The 24,238-nt window shown below is 29.1% G+C and overlaps 1 long non-coding RNA gene across 5 annotated transcripts; it reads right to left on the reverse strand.

The window, feature by feature from the left end:
• Positions 1-9,061: 9,061 nt before the first annotated feature.
• Positions 9,062-19,534, reverse strand: LOC105852986 (uncharacterized). 5 transcript variants are annotated; one of them, XR_001144834.3, is made up of 5 exons: positions 18,862-19,534; positions 18,701-18,776; positions 18,431-18,486; positions 14,284-14,364; positions 9,062-9,432 (listed from the first exon to the last, which is right to left on the reverse strand). It is a non-coding gene; the product is annotated as an uncharacterized lncRNA (long non-coding RNA). The 5 variants fall into 5 exon arrangements; XR_003470402.2 differs by having other exon boundaries at positions 9,062-9,448; positions 14,284-14,351; positions 18,701-19,534; XR_001144831.3 differs by having other exon boundaries at positions 18,701-19,534.
• Between the last annotated feature and the right edge of the window lie 4,704 nt (positions 19,535-24,238).

A 24,238-nucleotide genomic window follows, 5' to 3' on the forward strand; every position in this document is an offset into this window, starting at 1 on the left:
GCACAATTGAAAACACAAATTAAGAGCACAAAAAAAATAGATTAATTAGAAAAAGAGAAGAAGATATTCTGATCTTGAAATAATCAGTCTAGTAAGGTATCATTTTCTTATTTTTTTCTCTATTCTGCTTATTAGTATTTTTTTTTATATTTTTTTAAATATATATATTGTTTCTCTTTCTATTTTTTTTTTTGTTTATAAAAAATAAACTCATATGTTAAGCTTTCATTTTATTTTGGCTTAATTGCACTTTTGGTCCCCCTATTATAGGTGAAAATTGAAAGTAGTCCCCCCATTTTGTTTCTCCCCAGTTTTAGTCCCCCAAACAGAATTTGAGTCCAAATCATCATGAGTTGGCATTTTTTTAATGACGTGTCAAAAAAAAGCTGATGTGGCAGACGCATACGTGGAATAAAATTATTATTATATTATTTCTAATTAAAAAATATAATTTATATTTTTAAAATCATTATTATAATTGTTAAAAATTATTATTACAAATAAAATTTATTTGTTATAATTAAATTAAAAGAAAATGCTATCATCCACAGGCATGGCACCTATGCGACCCTAATGCAGAAGTAGTATTCAGAACTCTTAGAAAATCAGGTGTAAAGTTGGCTGTTGTATCAAATTTTGACACTCGGTTAAGACCTCTCCTGAAGGCATTAAACTGTGATGATTGGTTTGATGCTGTAGCAGTATCGGCTGAGGTAAGTTAATTGCTTTTTTCTTTTTTCCGCATTTTGTTCAATCAGTTTGTGTTACTACAGGCTCTCCACTTTTCTCCATCATCGATTGATGAATACAACTTACTGTGTTGATTTCATTCACAATGAAGAGTATCATCATTGCGAAAAAAATATTTGGGAAGGAAATGGTGGAAATAAATCTTAAGTCATTCATTGTCTCAAGTCACATCTTGCAGAAACATGTTAGGAATTGGGAGCTTTTGTTGAATTGGAGCTGTTTTTTAATTTAGGGTTCAAGCTTTTGTTGAATGATATGCTTCTGGTTCAAGTTTAGGGTTCATTTTTTTTAATTTAATTTTAACAATTAAATTTTATTTGTAATAATGATTTTTAACAATTATAATAATGATTTTTAAAATATAAATTATATTTTTTAATTAGAAATAATATAATAATAAGTTTATTCCACGTAAGCGTCCGCCACGTCAGCTTTTTTTATTGACACATCATTAAAAAAATGACAACTCATCATGATTTGGACTCAAATTCTGTTTGGGGGACTAAAACTGGGGAGAAACAAAATGGGGGGGACTACTTTCATTTTTCACCTATAATAGGGGGACCAAAAGTGCAATTAAGCCTTTTATTTTTTAAATCGTTTAATCCTAGAATTGTTTTCTTTGCAATATAAAATAAAATAAAAAATATAACTAATTGATGTCTATAGATCAAGAAAACAAATTTCATCATATTGTAATGTAATAGAAAATTCATAATACGTTTTTATCAAATACAATTATAACAATAAATGGTTTTACCCTTAAAATTAGAATTAATGGTTGTCGTCACCGGATGAAATTCATCCTCGCTCGCTGCACCATATTATTCACTTTCAATCGTTAGTGGCATTTGTGTCGCGACAGATCCGACAACGTACGAGCAAATCATTTAACAGTACGAGCAAATCATTTAACAAGTTATTTCACCGTCGTGTCCATCTGTCTCGTTCACATACCGCCACGTTACGTTTTTTCTTTTAAATTTTTTCTTCTTCTTTACTTTAAAACAGACAAATATTATTATTATTATTATTATATTTATCATTATTATTATTATTATTACATTTTTATTTTTTAATACATATATAAATAAAAAAATAATAATAAAATTGGTCAACACACAAATATTTTCTACCTAAGAATTACGTGTGTTTTGATTTCCCTATTGCAGATGAGGATACGTAGGAGCAATGTCTTACCCTTGTCAAACCAAATTAATAAAACAAATATTTTTTTCTTCTTTCATTAATGTAAATAATTTAATTTTTTATTATTCTGTTTGAGGTGTCGCGTTCGGTTTGTCCGCGAAAAAGGAGTCGCCACAAATTTTATTTTTATTAAAGGAAAAATTGGATAAAACCTAAAATAATATTTTTGAAACAAAAATTTGGATTCGGGAGTCGATTACGAGTGGGGAAGTATTTATTTATTTTTACCCCAAAAAAAATAATAAAAAATTAAATCATTTACATTAATGAAAGAAGAAAAAAATATTTGTTTTATTAATTTGGTTTGACAAGGGTAAGACCTTGTTCATAGGTTTCCATAGGTGCAATAGGGAAATCAAAACACACATAGTTCTTAGATAGAAAATATAAATATTTGTGTGTTGACCGATTTTATTATTATTTTTTATTTATATATGTATTAAAAAATAAAAATAAAAATGTAATAATAATAATGATGATAATAATAATAATAATAATAATAATAATAATAATAATAATAATAATAATATTTGTCTATTTTAAAGTAAAGAAGAAGAAAAAAATTTAAAAAAAAACGTAATGTGGCGGTATGTGAATGAGACAGCGGTGAAATAACATATTAAATGATTTGCTCTTACGTTGTCGGATCTGTCGCGACACAAAGGCCACTAACGATTGAAAGTGAATAATATAGTGCAGCGAGCGAGAATGAATTTCATCCGGCGACGACAACCATTAATTCTAATTTTAAGGGTAAAACCATTTATGTGTTATAATTTTTTTTGATAAAGACGTATTATGAATTTTCTATTACATTACAATATGATGAAATTTGTTTTCTTGATCTATAGATATCAATTAGTTATATTGTTTATTTTATTTTATATTGCAAAGAAAACAATTCTAGAATTAAACGATTTAAAAAATAAAATGAAAGCTTAACATATGAGTTTATTTTTTATAAACAAAAAAAAAATAGAAAGAGAAACAATATATATATTTAAAAAAATACAAAAAAAAATACTAATAAGCAGAATAGAGAAAAAAAAAATAAGAAAATGATACCTTACTAGACTGATTATTTCAAGATCAGATTATCTTCTTCTCTTTTTCTAATTAATCTCTCTATTTTTTGTGTGCTCTCAAATTGTGTTTTCAATTGTGCTCCTTTTTGTCTTCTTGTGGCAGATTATTTATAGACTTTTGGATATAGATTTCAAAAGACAAAAGAATAATTGTCAATTGATTACCATTAATCTATTTTTTCAGTTTCTTTTCTTTTAATTGGCCACAATTATACCGATTTTTATTCCCATTGATTCATTTCTTCGGTTTTCTTTTCTATTCAATTGATCATCATTATTCTGATTTTTATGACCATCAATTCATTTCTTTTCAGTTTCCTTTATTTTTATTTCTTATTATTTTTTTTATATTTTAGAAAATAGTCTGAACAAGAATTAGAGGCAAACAAGAACCGAAAACACTTGTGATTGTTAAAAGCTTATATTTATTTTTATATTTATATTTATTCACATATATTTATATATTTATTATTATTATTATTATTATTATTATTATTATTATTATTTCCTTTTTTAATAAAAGGTAAAAATCGTACAAAATTAGGTGTCAACACTATTCATACATGAAAATTAAATATCTAATAACAAAAAGTCAAATACTTGAACTTTATTTATTTATTTATTTATTTATTTATTTTATTATTATTCATAAATTCAAAAATGACAGACTAATAAAAGTGTTAAAATCTCTAAATGAGATGTCTAGAAATAATAATGCAAATATTTTCTTCTCTAAATTTAAAAAAAAATTATCTTTTATAATTTGTATATCTTTATTTTCTTTCTAGAAATAATAATGCAAATATTTTCTTCTCTAAATTTAAAAAAAGTATTATCTTTTATAATTTGTATATCTTTATTTTCTTTCTATTGTATCTCGAATAAAATTTTCAACACATAAACTACAAAATAACAATTATTTTTATATACTATAATCTAAAATGAATCTAATTTTTTTACTATTTTTAAATAAATTTTCATAAAAATTAATTTTCAAAATATAAAGTCGATATCTCTTTTATAAGATTCTAAACAAACGGAACCTATATGTATTACAATATATCAATAAAATATTTGCAGACGATACTTTAATTGCATAATAAAATTTATTTATTTATTTTTGAAACAATTGCATAATAAAGTGCTATTAAAAGGATATTGAACATTTTATATAAAATGTCATTATTATTATTATTATTTTTACTGTGAAATAATATTTTACTAAAAATAACACATTAATGCTATTTTTTATTTAAAAGTATTAATTTTGTTTTGATGTAGTATATTTAAAATGTAAGAAAACAAGTATGACATTTTATATGTAAATACATACGAAAACATTGTTTAGGCATATTATAAGTGACATGACTCTTTTGTAGATTTATATACTTTTTATTTTGTTCATTGTTTTTTTATATTTATATTAAAATATTGAAATTTTATGTCATAAAAAAGATATTTATTTTTACGGGTGATAATTAATTTGTATTTGACACATGTCAATTACACTAGTCATTTTATATGTAAATAACTACATAAAAAGTAATTCGTTTAATAAAAGTTCATGAGATATTAATTTTAAAATATATTAATAATATATAAAATAATTTAAGATTAATATAAAATTTTATTAATATGATAATAATTTTCAATCTAATAATAAATTTTATAATACAAATATACAATAAAAAATTATCTAAAATATCATAATACTAAGTTATATATCGCTACATTAACCAAACCTACCGCACATTTGTTGCAATTTTGATCAAAATCACATGTTTTACTTCAAAAATGGTAATTTTTAGCATAAAAAATAATAATTTTTGGTATTAAAAATATTTTTTTTTCTTTCAAATTTATAAGAGGCAATAAATCATACTTTTTTTTAATACAAAATCATCCTTTTGAAATAAAAAAAAAAAATTGATTTTAAAATAGTGAACTATTTTTGTGAGTGTTAAAATAAAAGGACTAAAAATGTAATTAAAAAAAAATGAAAATTCATTATTGTCTAAACTACCATATAAACAAAAAGACAATAAGATCTCTTATAATAATAAAAAATAATAATAATAAATAAATAAATAAATAAAAAAGACAATTTCATTTCTCCAACATATAAATGACTATAAATAATTTTTTTTTTTTATAAATCGCCCAATTTTATTCTTTATCATTCAAAGAAAACTATTATATGGCCATGATTATTTAATTACATATATATAAATAATACTTGGCTATTCTAAAAAGACCACTAATACAGAGAATCCACAATATTAACAAAATTGTGGATTCAAAGAAAACTATTAAAAGAATCCACAATATTAACAAAATAATCCACAATACTTATAATTCTAAAAGAATCCATATCAGATCCAAAAAATGGTACTAACAGTACCAGTGTACGAAAAACAAAATTCATGTTATTTAGTTATTTACTATATACCTTTATATTTATACTCTCACACTCACATTTTAATAAAAATTTAATTTTATTATTAAAAAAATCAAATTTTATATTTTGTAGTATACATATGTATTTTGGAAATTTTAAGCAACATTTTTTGGTACATAAATGTATTCAAAAAATAAAAATAAAAAAAAAAGCTTTTATAAAATTTGAGTTTTTTAAAAAAAAAATTATTTCAAAAAATTTTAAAAAAATATTCCGGAACACAATTGTGTATTGGAATTTATTTTTCAAATCTTTTGGTTGGCTTTTGTTAAAAAAATGTAAAATAGATAGTTTAAATAAAATGTAGAAATAGAAGTATAAATATGGAGTATGAGGTATAATTTCCTATAATTATATATCTATGTAGATAGTGGCAGCTTGAATGCTAAGAAAATCAATAAAAAAATTAGCAATGTATTGAAAAATAAATTATCATTATTTATTTGTGGTTGATATTTGATAAATTATATTTAACATTTATGTTTATTTATGCTCTTCGATCTTTTTTCTTAAATTAATATTATTAATTCATGTTGTCAAAATTAGTTTTAATGTATGGTATTTTAATTTTAATTATATATAAAACTATTTATATACAATTTTTTCAGTCAAAAATAACTATATATAAGTAGTTTTATAGTTAATTAAATTATATACTTTTGACTAAATTCAATTACTATTATTTTGACTAAACTCAATAATATAATACTTAATAATACCAAGTCTAATTATTTTATTTTTTTGAAGAGACCAAGTCTCATTATTATATTTACATTTTTTTAAGACAAGTGATTATATATTAACATTATTATCAAAAAGCATTAACAAACAATTCAATGCTACAAATTAAAAGATTCAATAACTAAAATTATTCGAAGTTCCCTATTTATCTCAAAAGGGATAAGCTCAAAGACACTATCAACAAACTCTTTTACTTACACATTATTTTATAACTAAAAAATAGCTTTATGTTCATTGACATTAATTTTTTTTTTATGACAAAAATTTATAGTGAGTGAATGATACCCCAATCTGAGCATTGACATTAAGTTATGTTATTTAATGATTAATATTTGATATTTTTTATTAATATTTTTTAAGTTAAAAATTTATTATAAAGATAAGAGAAACAAAAAATTGGGAACATAAACCTAATCTAGTCAAGGAAAAAAAAGAAAGAAAATAAAATTCTTCAAACTATGACGGTTTTTTTGACCCTTGTGTTAAAATTATTTTTTATTGACATTAAATAATGTCATGAGTTTTTATATTTAGTTATTAGTAATAATTGATGTTTGACAAAATTAACTTTAATGCACAATACTTTAAATAAAATAAATTATTTATATTCAATTATATTAAACTTTTTACGATAAAGTTATTTTATTGTTCAAACAAAAAGATAAAGTATTATTATTATATTAATATATTTTTTAACACAAGTGATTGTGAATTAACATTATTAGAAAAAAGCACTTACAAAATTAATTCAATGCTTCGATAGGTTTCTATTGTAAATTGTCACAGAAATTGGCAGTTCACTCTAAGACTCTAATTGTGTTTATCATAATCTAATTTTTTTTAAGCAGTTAAATATATATATATATATATATATATATATATTATATTAATAAAAATTCAAAATACAAGACTTACTTGAAATTTAAACATATAAGAAAATAGTATAAAATGAATCACAAACCCCTCTGAAAAAGATTAGGATGTCGTCACACAACAAAATTTACATAACAAAAAGTTCTATAATCTAAATTTTTATTTATCAAAAGAAAAATAATAAATGTATAAATTTAACAATTTTTTAAAGAAGGTACGTGTAATATCATTGATAATCAATAAATCCCCTCTCTAATTAGTCTTATCTCTAAAAATTAAAATTAAAGTATTATAACTTTTTTTTTTTACTAAAAAAGTATTATAACCTTAAGAGGCTATTCAATACATTAAAAAAGATTTATTTTTCAAAAATCTAACCGTGAAATTCAGACACACACTAAATATAAAACAAAGTGGAGTGTTGTAAATTTGATCTCGCGTCTCAGTATATTAAATGTCTTTAATAAATTTTAGGTATAATTGTTTATCCGATCTTTTAATTTAATTTCATGTTGTAATACTTTAGTCTTTTATTTATTTATTTATTTATTTTGATTTAGTTATTTATTTAATTTTAAGTAAATAATTTGATCTTTTATGTTTTAAAATATTAACAATGTTATCATTTTTTTACACAGATTCATCAAAATTTTCAAACAAAACTCATAAAATTAATTATCATCTTCAATATGATACATATTTCATCAATTTTATAACTCAAATATTCAAATACACTCATATTTTCATTCTTTATATTTTCGAATTTTTGTAATAAAATTAAATAAATGACCAAATAAAAAAAATTAAATAAATAAAGGACTGAAATGTTATCTGAAATTACATTACAGGACCGTATAAGCAATTCTGCCTAAATTTTATTATCTGAACTACACTTGCTTGACGTTAAAAATAAGATGTTTATTATTCTATGAACCAGTGAAAAATTGTTTCCGTATAAAGTTCTTTTTCAAATTTCCATATCTAAATTATCAAATATAAGTATTTTATTTATTTTCTAATAATAATAATAATATTACTTTCAATTATTGTTATGCTTTTTTTATTTATTTATAAAAAACAAACAATATTAATTATTAAGAAATATAAACAATTGTTTTTAAAACAAATCAACAAATTTAATGCTTGTTGAAAAAAAAATTGTAGGGATTAATTAAATACAAGATTGTACTTTATTATATTATATTATGATATACTTCTGTCTAATACTTATTATCATAGTTTATTTTAATAAAGGCAAACAACATCTAATATTAACAAATTTAATGCGTATTAAATATTCAAAAGGAGTAATTAAATAAAAGATATATTCTTCACCAGAAAATAAGATAACTTTAAATATATTTTCTAGGTTATGTATTGTACTTATTTTATTCTATTATATTAGAGAAAAGGATGATACGATGACAATATAAAATAATTTTACACTTATAATTAATAATGACCAATAATCATCTTATCACATAATTATAACTTCCATCAATCAATAATTATACAATCAATCGCTAATGTTACATGACAGTTTAAACAATGCATGTCCATTAAATCCATTATCTTATGCTTCATTAAATATATTTTGTTTCTTAATTTTTAAATAAATTTTCATAAAGCTTTGCCAATAGGACCCTTACATGTAATACTCAAATTCGTTCAGCCAAACAATTCCATATCCCCATTACATATTCCCCAATAACTTAATCCTGAAAGTTTTGAACATCAATTCTTTTAAAACAAAAAAATTTTAGGGCCTAGTTTTTTATCACCAAAAGTTTTACTATTAATGCTACGATTCAGTAATACAAAACTTTCAATATTATAAAATACACCCTTAGGATAAACTATAATGTTAAAAGATTTAATACTAGTATCCAAATTTCTATCAAGTAATGTTGAAATACAAATAAACCTCTATAACCCAAACGCAATATAGTAAGTAATATACATCTATACATGATTATAATGTTCCAATTTTCTTTAGTTCGTGATACACACGAGAAGGATAGAAATTTACCCAATATAGTAAGTAATGTATTATTCCAATCGCACAAGTTATGCTCATACAAACTCCAAACTCTATTACATGAACAAATTGTTAGAAAACAATCAGAAAAATTATGATAACGAATCTTTGATACACAGATGATGACTTGGGCATATTATGCAATAGAATGTGCTCCCATGTCTCCTCTCTAAACTTGGAACCATCACTTTTGTTTTGATGCAATTAGAGCCTAATGATTCTTAACTAGATTTAAACCCCAAAATAATCCTGTTACCGAGCTCCAAAGTTATGCCAACCTATTGACACAATTTTCTACAAACAATTAACACACAGGTAACAAAAGCCAACCATTAGATTGTCAAACAAATTCAAAGCAAAAACATACATCCAAATGGAAACCATGGTACTAGCTTAAGGTATTTGTTGACAGATGAAATTGAACATAATAAGAGGGCAAAAAAAGTAAGGGAGCGAAATGCAATATAAAAATAACATGCATTCGTTAAGACATGATCAGGAACAGAAAATGCATACGATATGGAATGCATGCTAAATTAAATAATTACAATTCTACATGGATAAAAATGGAGGCCACCTATTTTAGAAATATTCATCATGGAAACAATAGTATAAGACGAACATGCCTACTCTGAGTTAAATAGAACAAATTTCTGTTTTACTATATATCAAGTAGTGTTTTTCTTTCATTTTGTCTTTGAACTATGAAGCTCCTTAACATTAAACATAATGTGTAGTGCATATGCCTGCAACTTAACAGAAATGCTTATCAAATATATTGATATGAAATGGCCAATGTTTTCCTTATACCATTAATTAAGTTTGTTGTTTTTTCTTTAATAACCTGCCAAATGCCAATTAATAAAAAATTGCAGTATTGCTACCGAACTCTTCGTAATTTATTTATTTTATACTTTCGGAAAGAAAAAAATTAAATGCAAATACAAAATCTGAATATATTATAATTTAATTCTAGTTTCCTTGTATAAACCTCATTAAGTTAAAAAAATTCAGAGTAAAGAAAATAAACTCAAATGCTGAATACGGGTGATAAGGGGCCATCATTTCCTACATTTAATATGGCCTTTTCTGATTTTTTCCTTTTGTATATGGAAGGCTTGTAACCTACCCCTCTATAAAATTGTGAATTCAACAAGCACTCATCCACAACAGAGAAGTGACGAAATATTTTTTGATTTACAGTTTTCTGCAACTATGGAGAAGAACAAAGGCAGAGACTGTGGGATTTGTGGTAAGTTTTTCTCCAGTGGGAAAGCCATCGGAGGCCACATGAAATCTCACTTAGTCATACTGCCGATTCCTCCAAAGCCTGAAACTATGAATCAAGCACTAGACAATTCAGCCGATTTAACCCAGCCTCCAATTCAACCCACTTCCTCACTAACTAGCCTTCCCGAAAAGAAACAAACACATGATTTCCGATCTATGAAACGCAACTTCTTTACCTTCTCTGCAAACTCAAACAGAGAAAATGAATTTGTGTTCATCCCTAAAATCCCAACCCGCAAAAGATCCAAATACTGCAGCAAACTTAATGCAGTAGACAATACAAAAACTCAGCTAGAACAAACAAAATCAATACTTGACCCTGTTGCACTAGTAATTGCTGAGATTTTGAGTACGATTAAAAGCAAAGAGAGGAACAAACAAATCATAAATGAAACCAACAAAATGAAGGCAAAAGACAGTGCAGGCAGTAACGATGACTCCCTTGTTCAAGCACACTCTCGAGCAAGGTTCATATGTGATATGTGCGGAAAAATGTTCGGATCGTATCAAGCTCTTGGGGGGCACAAAGCAAACCATAAGAAAACTAAGAATCCATCGCAAGAAGGTGGTTACTCTGATGATGAAAAAAGTGACAACAATGGTGATTTTACAGATCAGAAACTTTTTCAGTGCCCATATTGCTACAGAGCGTTCAAGTCTGCCAAAGCGGTCGGTGGACACAAGAAGGTACACTTTCCCAATACTATGGTTGCTAATGCTCGTACCAGTGCTATTGATTTTCTAGGTGTTCGGTAGATCTCAATATTCAAGCTCCTAGAGAAGATGAAGTGGATAGCCACACCGGTATTGAATTTTCCAGTCCCCTGTGATGATACTTCAGTCTCACAATGCGATTGCAGAGATAAGAAATTACAGACTTAATTTGTATCTCTGTACACAGTTATGAACTGTGTTCAGATCTGAACGTTAAGAACTATATATGCTTTCAATCATTTTAAGGTTTAACAATTTGACATTGTAGGTCTATATTTATATTTATGTAAGAGAGATCTTTGTTTTGATTATCATTTAAGTGTTCTTGCCCGTAGTTTCTATCTTCTTTGTCTGTTAGTTCATGTTGCTTAGGGGAACTATTTCTCCATATCTCCGTAACTGTGAAGCATGAGTACTTTTAAGATGGTGAAGTACCCGTACCGAGTACTTACCCGGTACCGATACTCGTACCATACTCATGGTTACTCGTTTTTTCTTCATTATTCCTGCGCAAGTGAAATTGGTGATTTTTTTATACATTAATATAATATTATTTATGCATTTGAGTTTTTTTGTTGTTGTAACCTAACACAATTTTTGACTTTTTAAACTTTAATTATGATTTTGTACGGTGAATTGAACAATTTAGGTCTCTTAGTTAAATTATATAAAAAAAAAGTCATGATTTTTATTGATGTACCCCATACTTTAATTTTACTTAAAATACTAATCCTGTACCCATACTCGTATCTGGTACCGTACGCGTACCACCTATGCATCATAGCTCTGTAAAGACCAAAATAATCATATTTACTTTTGTTTGCGCATGTATGGTTTTAGATCAAACTTCACCAGCTCCTGCTTTGTATTTTTGAATGCTGGTGAAAATGTAGAAAGCTTAGGATGACAGGCTTCTCTAATGGGACATTAGAAATCTCTAATTGCCACAAGGCCTGTATTTATGAAATATGACTCCCCAAACTATGGCTTAAAGTTAAACTAGTGGACTCACAACCGTATGATTAGGCTCAAGTGGTTAATGAGTTTCAATTAAGGACGAATACATCATGAGTACCCAAGTTCAAACCTTGACTGAAACAACTTTACTAACCTTTCGGTCGAACTCTAGATTACTAGGACCCCTTTCCCTTGGAAAATAGAGAGTTACGACAAAAAGCAAATGGACTCCCATGTATTATACAAAGGAGTAACACACATATCACACATAAAATGCTGAACAACAATTGTAAACAAAGTTTCTTTGTTATTATATACTCGTAGAAGCTTTGACATAATTACAAGTATTGTCAATGTCCTTATTACTTAGATACAAAAACATTTCAAATTTCTTTGAATCTAGGAAGATAACTTTTGTTTAAACTTTGAGTTGAACCATAGGAAAGGTTCAGTGCCAAACTGCTAGGCAGATGCTCTGATATGGTTTTCTAGGAGAGAAATTAAGATTTGATGAATTATTCCTTTTTCAAAATTTGAAAGCTTCTGTGAGTTCATCTGATAGCTTGCAAAGAGGCTCGGTGTAAGAGAAATAGCTCAGAAATCATGATCCGACAAAAGCAGTATCAGATCTATCCCCAATAGTTTAGATATGCCAATATGATTCCAAAAATAACAAAACAGAGATACCGGATTATGCAAAAGTGTGGCGCCCTCTAATGGGCCCCAGGTGAATGAAAAAAACGAAGCAGACAAAACTGTACAGATGGCAACTATTTCAAATAATAAAACGAGGAAAAAAGCAAAACCCAAGCAGTTGAGAAGGCGGCTGAATGGAGTCATATAGGAACTGCAGATGTATATGTTGCATGTGTGCGCGCGTGTGTGCGTGTGCATGTGCGCGTTACACTAATTTATAGATTCTTAAACATAATACCTAAATTGATGAATATAGATAGATACTAGTCAGTGTTGTCAGTAGCATATCACGGAAAATAACGGTTTGTTCAAATTCTACTACACAACAATGCTATATATAGCACCGCTATTTGACAACGTTTTGTACTAAATAGCATATTGCTGAAAAATAGTTATTTGTTCAAATTCCACCACGCCATAGCGCTGCTATAGCCATGATTTAAAACTACTAATACTAGTAACATATGGCATATGGACAGAACGGAATGGAACTTCATATTTTGCTCTGTTCTCTTTGGTTCCATCATTTTTTAGTGAAATCAAAATTCGTTACTTCTTTTACTTTTTGTCGAATTTACTCTGTTATGTTCTAAATTATTTATGAAATGCGACCTAAGGTTACATTGTAGTTGCTCTAATTACTATAGTTTAACTGATACTGATACTATACCACGTACAATTATCCTATTTACTTACTACACTCCCTGCCTTTCTGTTGCGGGAAAATAAAAATATAATACGGAAGGCCCTAGAGGACCGAGATGCAGGACGCCAATTGATGATGAAAAAAATGGATTTCTCCATGATGTGTCATCTATCAATCTCTGCTCATGCCTAACGCAACTTTTATTAGTTAGAGTTTTATTCTTTGATTAAAGAAGGAATGAGATAGAGAGGGATTTTTCAGATTAAGTTAGAGTTTCAATTTTTAACAAAAAAGTAAATGGGGAGAGAAGGAATTATGAGATTTTATTTTTATTTTTAGGAGAAACAACGCCTTACGTAGAGAAGATGAGTAAAAGCTTGCCACATGTGAATCCTAAATGATGTGACATTCGCCACATGCGCATCTCTGCGAAGACTGATGGAGTCATCTTTTAGGAATCACTTGAGTGATTTCTGTCTTCTGAGGACAAATTCAACCAATCCCTTATCTTTCAAGGACCAAAATGATTATTAATATTATTCTATAACATTGTTGCACTATTATGTACGTATATTAGTGGATTAGATTAGTCAAGCATGAAAAATTAGAAACAAAATGTTTCTTAAAAATATACTTCCTTAAAAGCAAGTATAGTTCCATTCCATTGCACGGTTTATTAGAAAGTGGTAGAAACAGCATGCCATCTTTCACACAACCCGACTATAAAAAAATCATTTGACCTGATTCAATTACTTGTGAGAAAGATGGTTGATCTCTACATATATAGTATTAGAAAATAAGAATGATCGAGTTACTCGCAACTTACAAGATGGGACTCCACATACATGAAGGGAGGCACAAGCAAGCATCTGATGGTAGCACTTTGTGATGAATCTGAAATACACACCTATCTTAGAAGTTTAGAACTAAACAAAATTGACAGATGCAAGTACAAGGAAAGACCATAGAAGTGCGAACAACAGAAAACAGCTAATCTAAAGGAACTCGGTCACAATCACAGACACCGAATTCCTTTCCTCTGAAAGATATTTGGTTCATGATGTTGTGTGAAGGACACCCCAAAATCCCAGATACAAAAACATAATTGACAAAATTCACAACATCACATCACATGGAATTGAAACAGTATTGTTAGACAGCTGGAAGCGGTGGATGATGAAGATAGCACATAGGCTCAAGCCCCCTTACATCATCTGAAATATTAAGTCTTTTAAATAGTTGTTAATCATGGATTTTCAAAGACTCACATTTCATATTTTTCATTTTCAATATGGTGCTCCTAAGTCCTAATATATAATTTATTTAAGATAATGACATCTAAACTTGACTTTGGCAACTGAGAAGAAAGTATCGTGCATCGAGTCAATGAGGAATCAATTGTTTGTATTACATACATATGTGATATATATGATAAATTATGGATTTTCTTGTGTTTGACTTTTTTCTTCCTAAACTAAAAAAATGGTTTTCTAATTCTATTGAATAGTGACGATAATAATAATGAATCAGCCCACCAGCATTTAGCTAGATGATGCAAGTTGCCTGTTGAGCCCATCAGCATTTAGCTAGATGATGCACTACCAATAATGAATAACTGATGATGTGCTACTGGCTAATGATGTTATCATTTGGAGGTAAACTCAATTCAAAATAAATACTATACTGAGAAATTTTCCAATTTTCTTTGTATAGCTAGAACGACAATCCAAAGTACTAGTATAAATTATGATTTTGGATCCAAGACAACGAAAATTTATTGTGCTGCCCTTTCTAATCTTTAATATTTACTCCCATTGGTTTAGGACATTTTGCATCTAGAAAAGTGTAACGCATAGTCTTAATCACAGATGATATAGACCTGGAAAACTACTGATTCAACCAGTCATGAACCCAGTCCATTCAACAACAAAATTTGGCTAATCTTAGATCCATCAAGAATTAGAGAACCGATCAAACCAGTCCAAAACTAGTGAGAAAGAACCACTTTGAATTGGTTAGTTTCTATCTTTTATTGACTTTAATAAACAATAAATAACCAAATGAAGGTGCAAGGAGTCAAGGACCTATATAGAATGATTATTATTTAATTTTATTTTACAAGACATATGATATTATCATTTTATGCTGCTTAATGTTTTCACTTAGCTATATTTCTTGACATTTTCTGTAAGTTAACTGCTTAACATATATAATATCAAAAACATTTACTTAATCATCAGTAATTCGACCAGCGATGAACCACTGAACCATGAACCAAATATTTGTTACTTTTCACTAATTCAATGACAACCTGGTTTCAAAACATTAGTCTGAATTTAGAAAAATAAAATAAATAAATTGTTATTACACTTTTGGTCCTTCAATCTTGATTCTTTAATATCTTCTGTTAAAATTTAATCCACACATACTTTAAATGGCTAAATGTTATAGTCAAATCTTCCTGTCAATTTCCCTTCATCCAAAGTTCTCCAATTTTTTGTTTATTCTCAAAATCTCAACAATTTAAATATAGTAAATCATTTAAAACCTTTTTCCACTCAAAATACATAAATTCAAACATATTTCATCAAAACTTTGAAAAGTCCCATGTTCCTCATCTTTGAAACCCTAACACCACTTCTCACAATATCCTTTAAATCTCATAAATTTTCCACCAAATGTTTTACTTTTAAATCATTTCTAACCCTGATTCTTTTAGAATCCCTAATTATTTGAATTGAAAATGAGAATAATGTTTCTTAAGGTAAAGAGATAAAAATGAAATGATTAAATTGTAATAAAGAATTAAAATACTGCGGTTGTTTTTGGAACCTAGAGACAGTTGTTTGCCATACACCAAGGTGTTGACTTTCTAGGAGATACAACTTAGTGATACTATATTTATTTATTTGAAAAGGCAAAAGAAATTTTATTGATATAATGTGATTCTTGGAAGCACAGGGAGTGCCACACAAGAATATAACAACATTCATAAAGAACATCAACACAGCAAATGTCATCACCCAATACTACACCAATTCTACAAGACAAAGCTAATATACATTGCACTTAAGCATGAAGAGACAAAATTTTGACACTTCTCCCAAGATAATTCTGACATTTTCAATTATTACAAATTTAAAATTAATTTTATTACATTTAAGATAAAAGTATCGTAACATAAATCATGTTAGTACACACCCATTTTATTTTTATGAAATCAACTTGATTCAAAAATAAGTTTGCAAACTCCAACTCAAGCACTCCCTTAATGATAAATGCAATAAGATGAGATAAAAAAATGTGTTGTGAAATAGCGGCGCTGTATCGCTATAGCATACCGGATTTTGATGAATCCGCTATGAAAACCGCAATGCTATCCTAGTTTCACTATTAGGAGAATAGCGGCTGCTCTTCCAATTTTTGGTAGCCAAATTAGCGGTATTAGCGGAGAAAAGAGAACTTTAGGGCCTTTTAAAATAATAATACTGAAGATTTTGCATAAGTGCCAAACATGGCCTATTTTTATAATAGAAAAACTAAAGAGTTAGTGAGTATTACTCCAATATTCACCGATATATGTATACCTTTCAATATATAAGCTATGCTATGGCTCATTCGCTCTTTTTATTTACACGCAACATGTCTTTTTTATATATAATTTACTTATATCAACCTCTATGCGGCCTCTGCTATTTGACTGCAACGCTATCCGCTATTTCACATAGCGGATTTTTGGTGTTTCGCTATTTTCCACAATCCGCTATTGATAATACTATATAGAATTATTATTTTATAATGGAATGAAAGAAAAATCTTGTTTTATTATACAGGAAGTTAACAAAGTTGTACTATAACTTTGTTATATCTATTATTCTATATTCTAAAGAAACTAAATTTTAATTATTTGGAATTATCTGTGGCATCAGTTAATGTTTCAATTAATAACTTTAAGAAAATGTATAAATTCTTTTAATTTGAAAGCTATTTTCTTTTCAAATAATTTTTTTCTGGTGTAGGTGGAGTAGGGTAATTACTAATTTAGTTATTTGTGTTGTTGTAAGGATAATTGTGGTATTTTATTTTTAAGATCTTGTATTGTATTATAGAATTGTGTTTTATGTTATGAATCACCTCCAAATTTTTAGATAATATACTTAATGCTATTTATTAGGACTTGACTAAGGGCTGCCCTTGTTGCTATAGATAAATACCGATAGACAGTGTAGCAGCATCCATTACTATCCACTCAAAGTCATCTAAGATTCTAAGTCACCCCGAACCCACATTACGAATTGTTTGTAATCACTGGAGGAAAGAATGGGATCCTTTGGTTTACCATCTCATGATGATTTCAATAATTGTAATTACTCATATACACTGTCATACAAAGGTGTGCATTGACATTATCAACTAAATAGTACTTTTGGCATTTGCATTTTTTTACATGGGCACCTCAACTTTCCTATTCATTTATTACACTGATCTTGCCATAAATTCGATAACCCCGCCATAAATTCATTTGTAACTCTTTCGATATCATGATTCACCCTTTTACCCATCCATTTATGAAGCTCGGTAACTTGCATTTTATTTCAAATTAACACATAAGTTAGAACCTGTCAATTAGCAACCAAGCAAGCAAGAAGAAATCCAGAATAAATAAAAATATCATCCTTCTTCTACCCTAGGGTTTCTCACCTAGAATAATACATATAGGCAGCATATATACATCTGGCTACTTTAAGCCAGTGTTGTCAGTCGCAAATTGTGGGAACTAGCGTTTTGTTCAAATTCTGCTATCCTATAATGGTACCATAGTCGTTATTTGCCAACACTTCGTACTAAATAGCATATCGCAAAGCAATAGCGGTTTAATTAAATTCCACTATACTATAGTGCCGCTATTTGACAACACTGCTTTAGGCAATCAGAGCGATAGTTATTACGACAAGAGTCAAGCAAATACTTACCTTTTGCAAAGTCTGGACATACTTTGATATGCAAACCTCAGTCGCAAAATTTTGATCTGCAATTAATTGTGATGCATAGTAGAAGTCAAAATTAATTCAACTTTATATAGTACATGCAAAATATTCACATTATTAGAATACATAGAGAAATCTAGTTAAATGGTAATTTTCATAGGCATAAACATAGTTGTAAAGCATATTTAGCAAGGTTTTATAAAAAGGAACACGTCTGAGAAAACAGCTGCGACAAAACGGTATCGGTACCCTCACCTTTCGCTAGTGAAGAAAAATCACGGAAAACGGCTGCAACAAAACATCGTTACGGGCGCAACGACCATGACGAAACCTGTTCAGAAAAAATATATCCGAGAATCCCATTTTTCCATTCCAAAAGGATAAAATTATTTTTTCAGAATAAATTTGAACAGTACCTTACTTCCTTCTCTGGTTCTATTCAACATTCTATAATCTCTCAACTAGTATTATACATTATATACTTTGAATAAGCTTTGTGCAATTGGTGATTAATTCCCAACGCAACATCGGCAAGTAACAGCCGGAATCGCGAAATCCTCAACACAACCACAACCGCTAATTAAAACCTTGAAATTTAGTATAAATTTAAAAACAAAAAGCGAATCAATGAATGTTTCAGCATTGGATCTCTAACTAGTCTAATTTCTTGTCTGTCAGAAACCAAGAAAATAAAATCCAAACAATAAAAATTCAGTCCAGTGTTTTTGAAACCTATGTTAAGAAGTTTGAGTGAAATAAGGGACATGAATTTTAAGAAAAAAACAAATTAACATGATGAGAAAAACGAACAAATTGAAGAGTTAAAGCATTTGAATAGTAAGTTTACATAGCACACTAACTTTAAGTATTTATATCTCTATGTTGTTAATTGCGCATCTCGCGGTGCGGAGTGGAGTGAAGTGAAGCACTGCTGCGTTGGTTTGAGCAGGGGCGTCTATTCCGGCCGCAAATCTCCGGCTCTGTTTTCCGGGAAGTTGTTACCCCACTCCGACGTGTTTCTGATTGATAATGATGTTACACGGGTAAGAGGGGCAGCGTCTGTTTTTTTGAGAGTTAGCTTTTGGACCCCCAATTTAAACTTGTACCTCCCAATTTGTTAAAAATTAAGTTTTATCCTTAATAAATTCATTCACGTGAGCGGTAAAAAAATTTACTCTAAAATCTGAGTCCTCGTTGAAATTTCCGGTAAGTAATTTTTTTCAACTAAATTTCCGGTAGTTATAGTTATTACCGGAAATTTGGTCAATGAAATTTCCGGTAGTTGTATTTTCAATACCGGAAATTTTAAATTTCCGGAAGCTACCGGAAATTTCAAAAATTTTGAAAAATCCGGTAATTAGTATTTGTTCACCGGAAATTTCATTTTTTGAAATTTCTGGTAGTTAATCCGGAAATTTCAAAAATCCGGTAGTTATTTTTTTTTATTTTTTTTTTTGAATATTTTTTGAACTTGTTTGTTATTTTATTTTAATTTTTTTTTTGAAATAGGGATGGAAAACACAAAACCAGTATTTATAGATTTAACTAAAGCATTTACAACTGATCAAATTTTTGAGTCACGAGAAGCTGTCATATCATGGGCAAGAGAGATAGGTCGACAAAATCGAGTAGCAGTTATCATTACTCAATCAAACGTAGAGACTGGAAAGAGAGGAAGAAAGTCAAAATTAATTCTTGGTTGTGATAGAGGTGGACAATATAAGTCAAATAAAAATGACACAGGTACTTCAACTAAAAGGTGTGGATGTCCGTTTAAACTTAGATCGAGACCACTGAAAAATGATGAAGGATGGATTATTAGTTTAATCTGTGGACTTCACAACCATGAGTTAGTAGCTACTTTTGACGAGTTGACAAAATATCACGTTGCACCGAGACACATCTTGTCATATTTGAGAGATCGAGATACGGAGAATGTGACTAGTATCTATCAAATTTACAAGCGACGGAGTACATACATGAAGAATTTGATGGGACCTAGAACTGATATGCATCATTTGTTGAAGTTACTTGAAGGTGAGAAATATACTTGTTGGAGTAGGACTCATGAGGACTCCAACGTTGTGAGGGATATGTTTTGGACGCACACAGATTCCATAACTTTGCTTAACATGTTCCCTCTTGTATTGATCATGGATAGCACCTACAAAACCAACAAGTATAGGTTACCGTTGTTTGAAATTGTTGGTGTAACTTCAAGTGGGTTGACATTTAATGTTGCATTTGCTTATATGGATTCTGAACGTCAAGACAACTTTTGGTGGGCATTGGAGAAGTTAAAAGAGTTGTTTTTTTCAAACACGCCATTTCCTCAGGTGATTGTGACTGACAGAGAACTGGCTTTAATGAATGCAATTAAAGTTGTATTTCCATCTTCAACAAATTTACTTTGCCAACTTCATATTAACAAAAATGTTGGAGCCAAATGCAAACAGTATATATTAAAGAAAGACATGCAAGAACCCATTCTTGAGTTGTGGAGGAAAATTGTTTATTGTTCTGAAGAGAAGGAGTACGAGGAACTTTTGCAAGTATTTGAGCAAGCATGTGTCGATAATATTATTTTCTTTGAATACGTCAGAGACACATGGTTGAATCCTCATAAGGAAAGATTTGTTGAAGCATGGACCAATCGAGTATTGCATCTAGGAAATACTACGACTAATAGGTATGTCATTAAAATTTCACATTTTGTATTTTATTTTATGCATGATATATAATTAAAACTTCACATTTTGTATTTTTTTGTTTAAATATTAGGGTTGAGTCTGGTCATTGGTCATTGAAGAGATTTTTGGAACACAGTAAAGGAGATTTTTGTAAGGCATGGAATGGTATGAATGACATGTTGAAGTTTCAAATTATTAAGATCAAAGGTTCATTTGAGATAAGTAAAGGTCGCAAAGAGCATATACACAACAATCCATTCTTTGAGAAATTGACTTGGGTGGTATCCAAGAAAGCCTTAGGTGATATTGTTGAAGAATACAAGAGAGTCAGTTATGTCGGTAACGATAAAGATGTGTGTTGTTGTATACTTAGAAAGACTCATGGATTACCTTGTGTATGTGAGTTAGCACGATACAAGATGAAATGTGTTCCAATCCCATTAGATGTTGTTCATATACATTGGAGGAAATTAACCTTGAATAGTGATCAAGAGAATGAACAGTTGACAAATGATTCAGAGTTGGACATTACATCGGAGATGGATATAATTTGGAAAACGTGGAAAACACTTAATGTTCCTGGAAGAAGGGCATTAAAGAGCAAGTTGCGTGAAATAGCATATTCGGAGACAACATCAATGTGTGCACCAGTGGATAAAATCAAAACAAAAGGTGGTGTTAAGAAAAAAGGCAATAAGCCGAAGGGATATGACGTATATCGCGACCCATCATACTTTGAGCATGTTGATACTCAAGTCTCCCAACAAGCATCCAAACAAGTCTCCCATCAAGCATCCAAACAAGTCTCCCACCAGGTTAAAAAATATTTCCACGAGTTTCCTTCTTTAATTCATCCATATATTGAAGACATAGTTAATGTTAAAGCAGATGGAAACTGTGGATATCGTGCTATTGCTGCTTTACTTGGTTATGGTGAAGAATACTGGAGCATTATACGTCGGCAGTTGTATACAGAGATTAAGTCCAAACCTGATTTATATGCTGCATTATTCAAGGAACGTTTGCAAGAAGTGACAGAGTCTTTACTTGTAACTGAGTTGGAAAACCAAGCTAACGAGAAGTGGATGACCATTCCTGATATGGGTTACGTGATAGCAACAAAATATAATCTCGTTCTTGTTACATTAGCAAAAACTTTTTGTTTGACTTTTTTCCCATTGAGGGGTGCACATAATGGAGATTTGTCACGTGATCGTGTTATCAGCATTGGTTTTGTTAACGAAAATCATTGGGTTCAAGTTAAATTGAAATCTGCATGTCCGTTACCACCACTTGCATGGCATTGGAAGAAGCATCGTAGCGATGAGTCTACATCATGGGCTATCGCTTATGCAGGACGTCTACAACATTGGGGTTCTTTAGATTTAGAAAATAATTCAGATTATATGTCTTTGGTAGATGATTGACACTTTTGAGTTGTATGTTGTTTTAAATGATATGATTGACACTTTAAATGTTGTTTGAAATTTAGATGCTTGCCACTTTTAATTTGTATGTTCATTTAAATGATAGGATTGCCACTTTAAATGTTGTTTGGAATTTAGTCGCTAATAATAACTCAGAATAATAAATAAGTCGTTAATAATAACTCTGAATAATAAATAAGTCGCTAATAATAACTCTGAATAATAAATAAGTCGCTAATAATAACTCTGAATAATAAATAAGTCGCTAATTAATTAAGTCTGAATAATAAATAAGTCGCTAATTAATTAAGTCTGAATAATAAATAAGTTACTAATAATAACTCAGAATAATAAATAAGTCACTAATTAATTAAGTCTGAATAATAAATAAGTCGCTAATAATAACTCAGAATAATAAATAAATCGCTAATAATAACTCTGAATAATAAATAAGTCGCTAATAATAACTTTGAATAATAAATAAGTCGCTAATAATAACTCTGAATAATAAATAACTAACTAAATAAGTCTGAATAAGTCGCTAATACAATAAGTCTGAATAACAAATAACTCGCGAATAATAAATTAAGTCTGAATAATACAACTATAATACTACTGATAATCTCCTTCTCTAGAAATGTATAAAGCTCTCTCTAATAAGACACACATCTGATCTTCAGGACCACCCATATTGCAAATCTAAACTCTGCTGTATAAGACCACCAACTGCGTGACATCGTGTACACCTAGTATCGGGACCAGCATCATGACTATGACCAGCATTAGGACCAGGACCAGGACCAACATCAGCATCATAACTAGGACCAACATATGCAGCAACATAAGGGATCATCCGAGGATGAGATATCCTATAATACCACTGGATGTATCCCTCAACACACTCATAGGGATATGCAGCTGGATGCAATCTAGCTCGAAGTGATCGTACAGAATTCCGGTACATACTCCATTCAACGTTGACATCACGTGCAACAAGCATCGGTGGTGTAGGAGGAATGTGTTGAGTATACTCAAACTGTCGTATGCACCTCTCGGGTAAATACGGAACCATCGTGAAACACCAACGAATGTATCTTGTAAATAATGACACAGACTGAAATCGTGTCACATCGTTTTCATCGTAATTCGGTGCCCAGATAATATTTGTATCCCTCAAAGTATCCAACTTTGCCCTGTAATATGCAACATTCCCAGATGTTTGTTTTGCAGTCCAACGAAACATCCGTGGCATCGAGGAAATATGTTCATCCATATCCCGTTTACAAATATCAGAAAAATGTTCATAAATAAGTCTGTAAATAATTGAAATGTAGTAAAATTATTAAGGTGATGAAATAATTAAAAAAAATATAGATAAGTATAATAAATATAATAAATATAATAAATATAATAAATATAATAGTACCTGAAATAAAGATAAATATCCTCCAATCTGTTTGGTTGTAGGCAATGTACTATCTCTAAGATAGTCATATAACACAACAAGTGCAGCCGGTCCCCATGCCCATTTACCACAACTATCAAGATCTTGAAACAGAAAGAGATATTTTGCAGATACAAGTGTAAAACTTTTATCCGCAAGAATGGTACATCCTACCAAATGAAGTAGATATGCCCTAGCTGCACAGTCATATCTTCGTTCATGAAGTTTCTTA

Source organism: Cicer arietinum, chromosome 6 (assembly GCF_000331145.2).
Source record: "Cicer arietinum cultivar CDC Frontier isolate Library 1 chromosome 6, Cicar.CDCFrontier_v2.0, whole genome shotgun sequence".
In the NCBI taxonomy this organism is placed as follows: Eukaryota; Viridiplantae; Streptophyta; class Magnoliopsida; order Fabales; family Fabaceae; genus Cicer; species Cicer arietinum.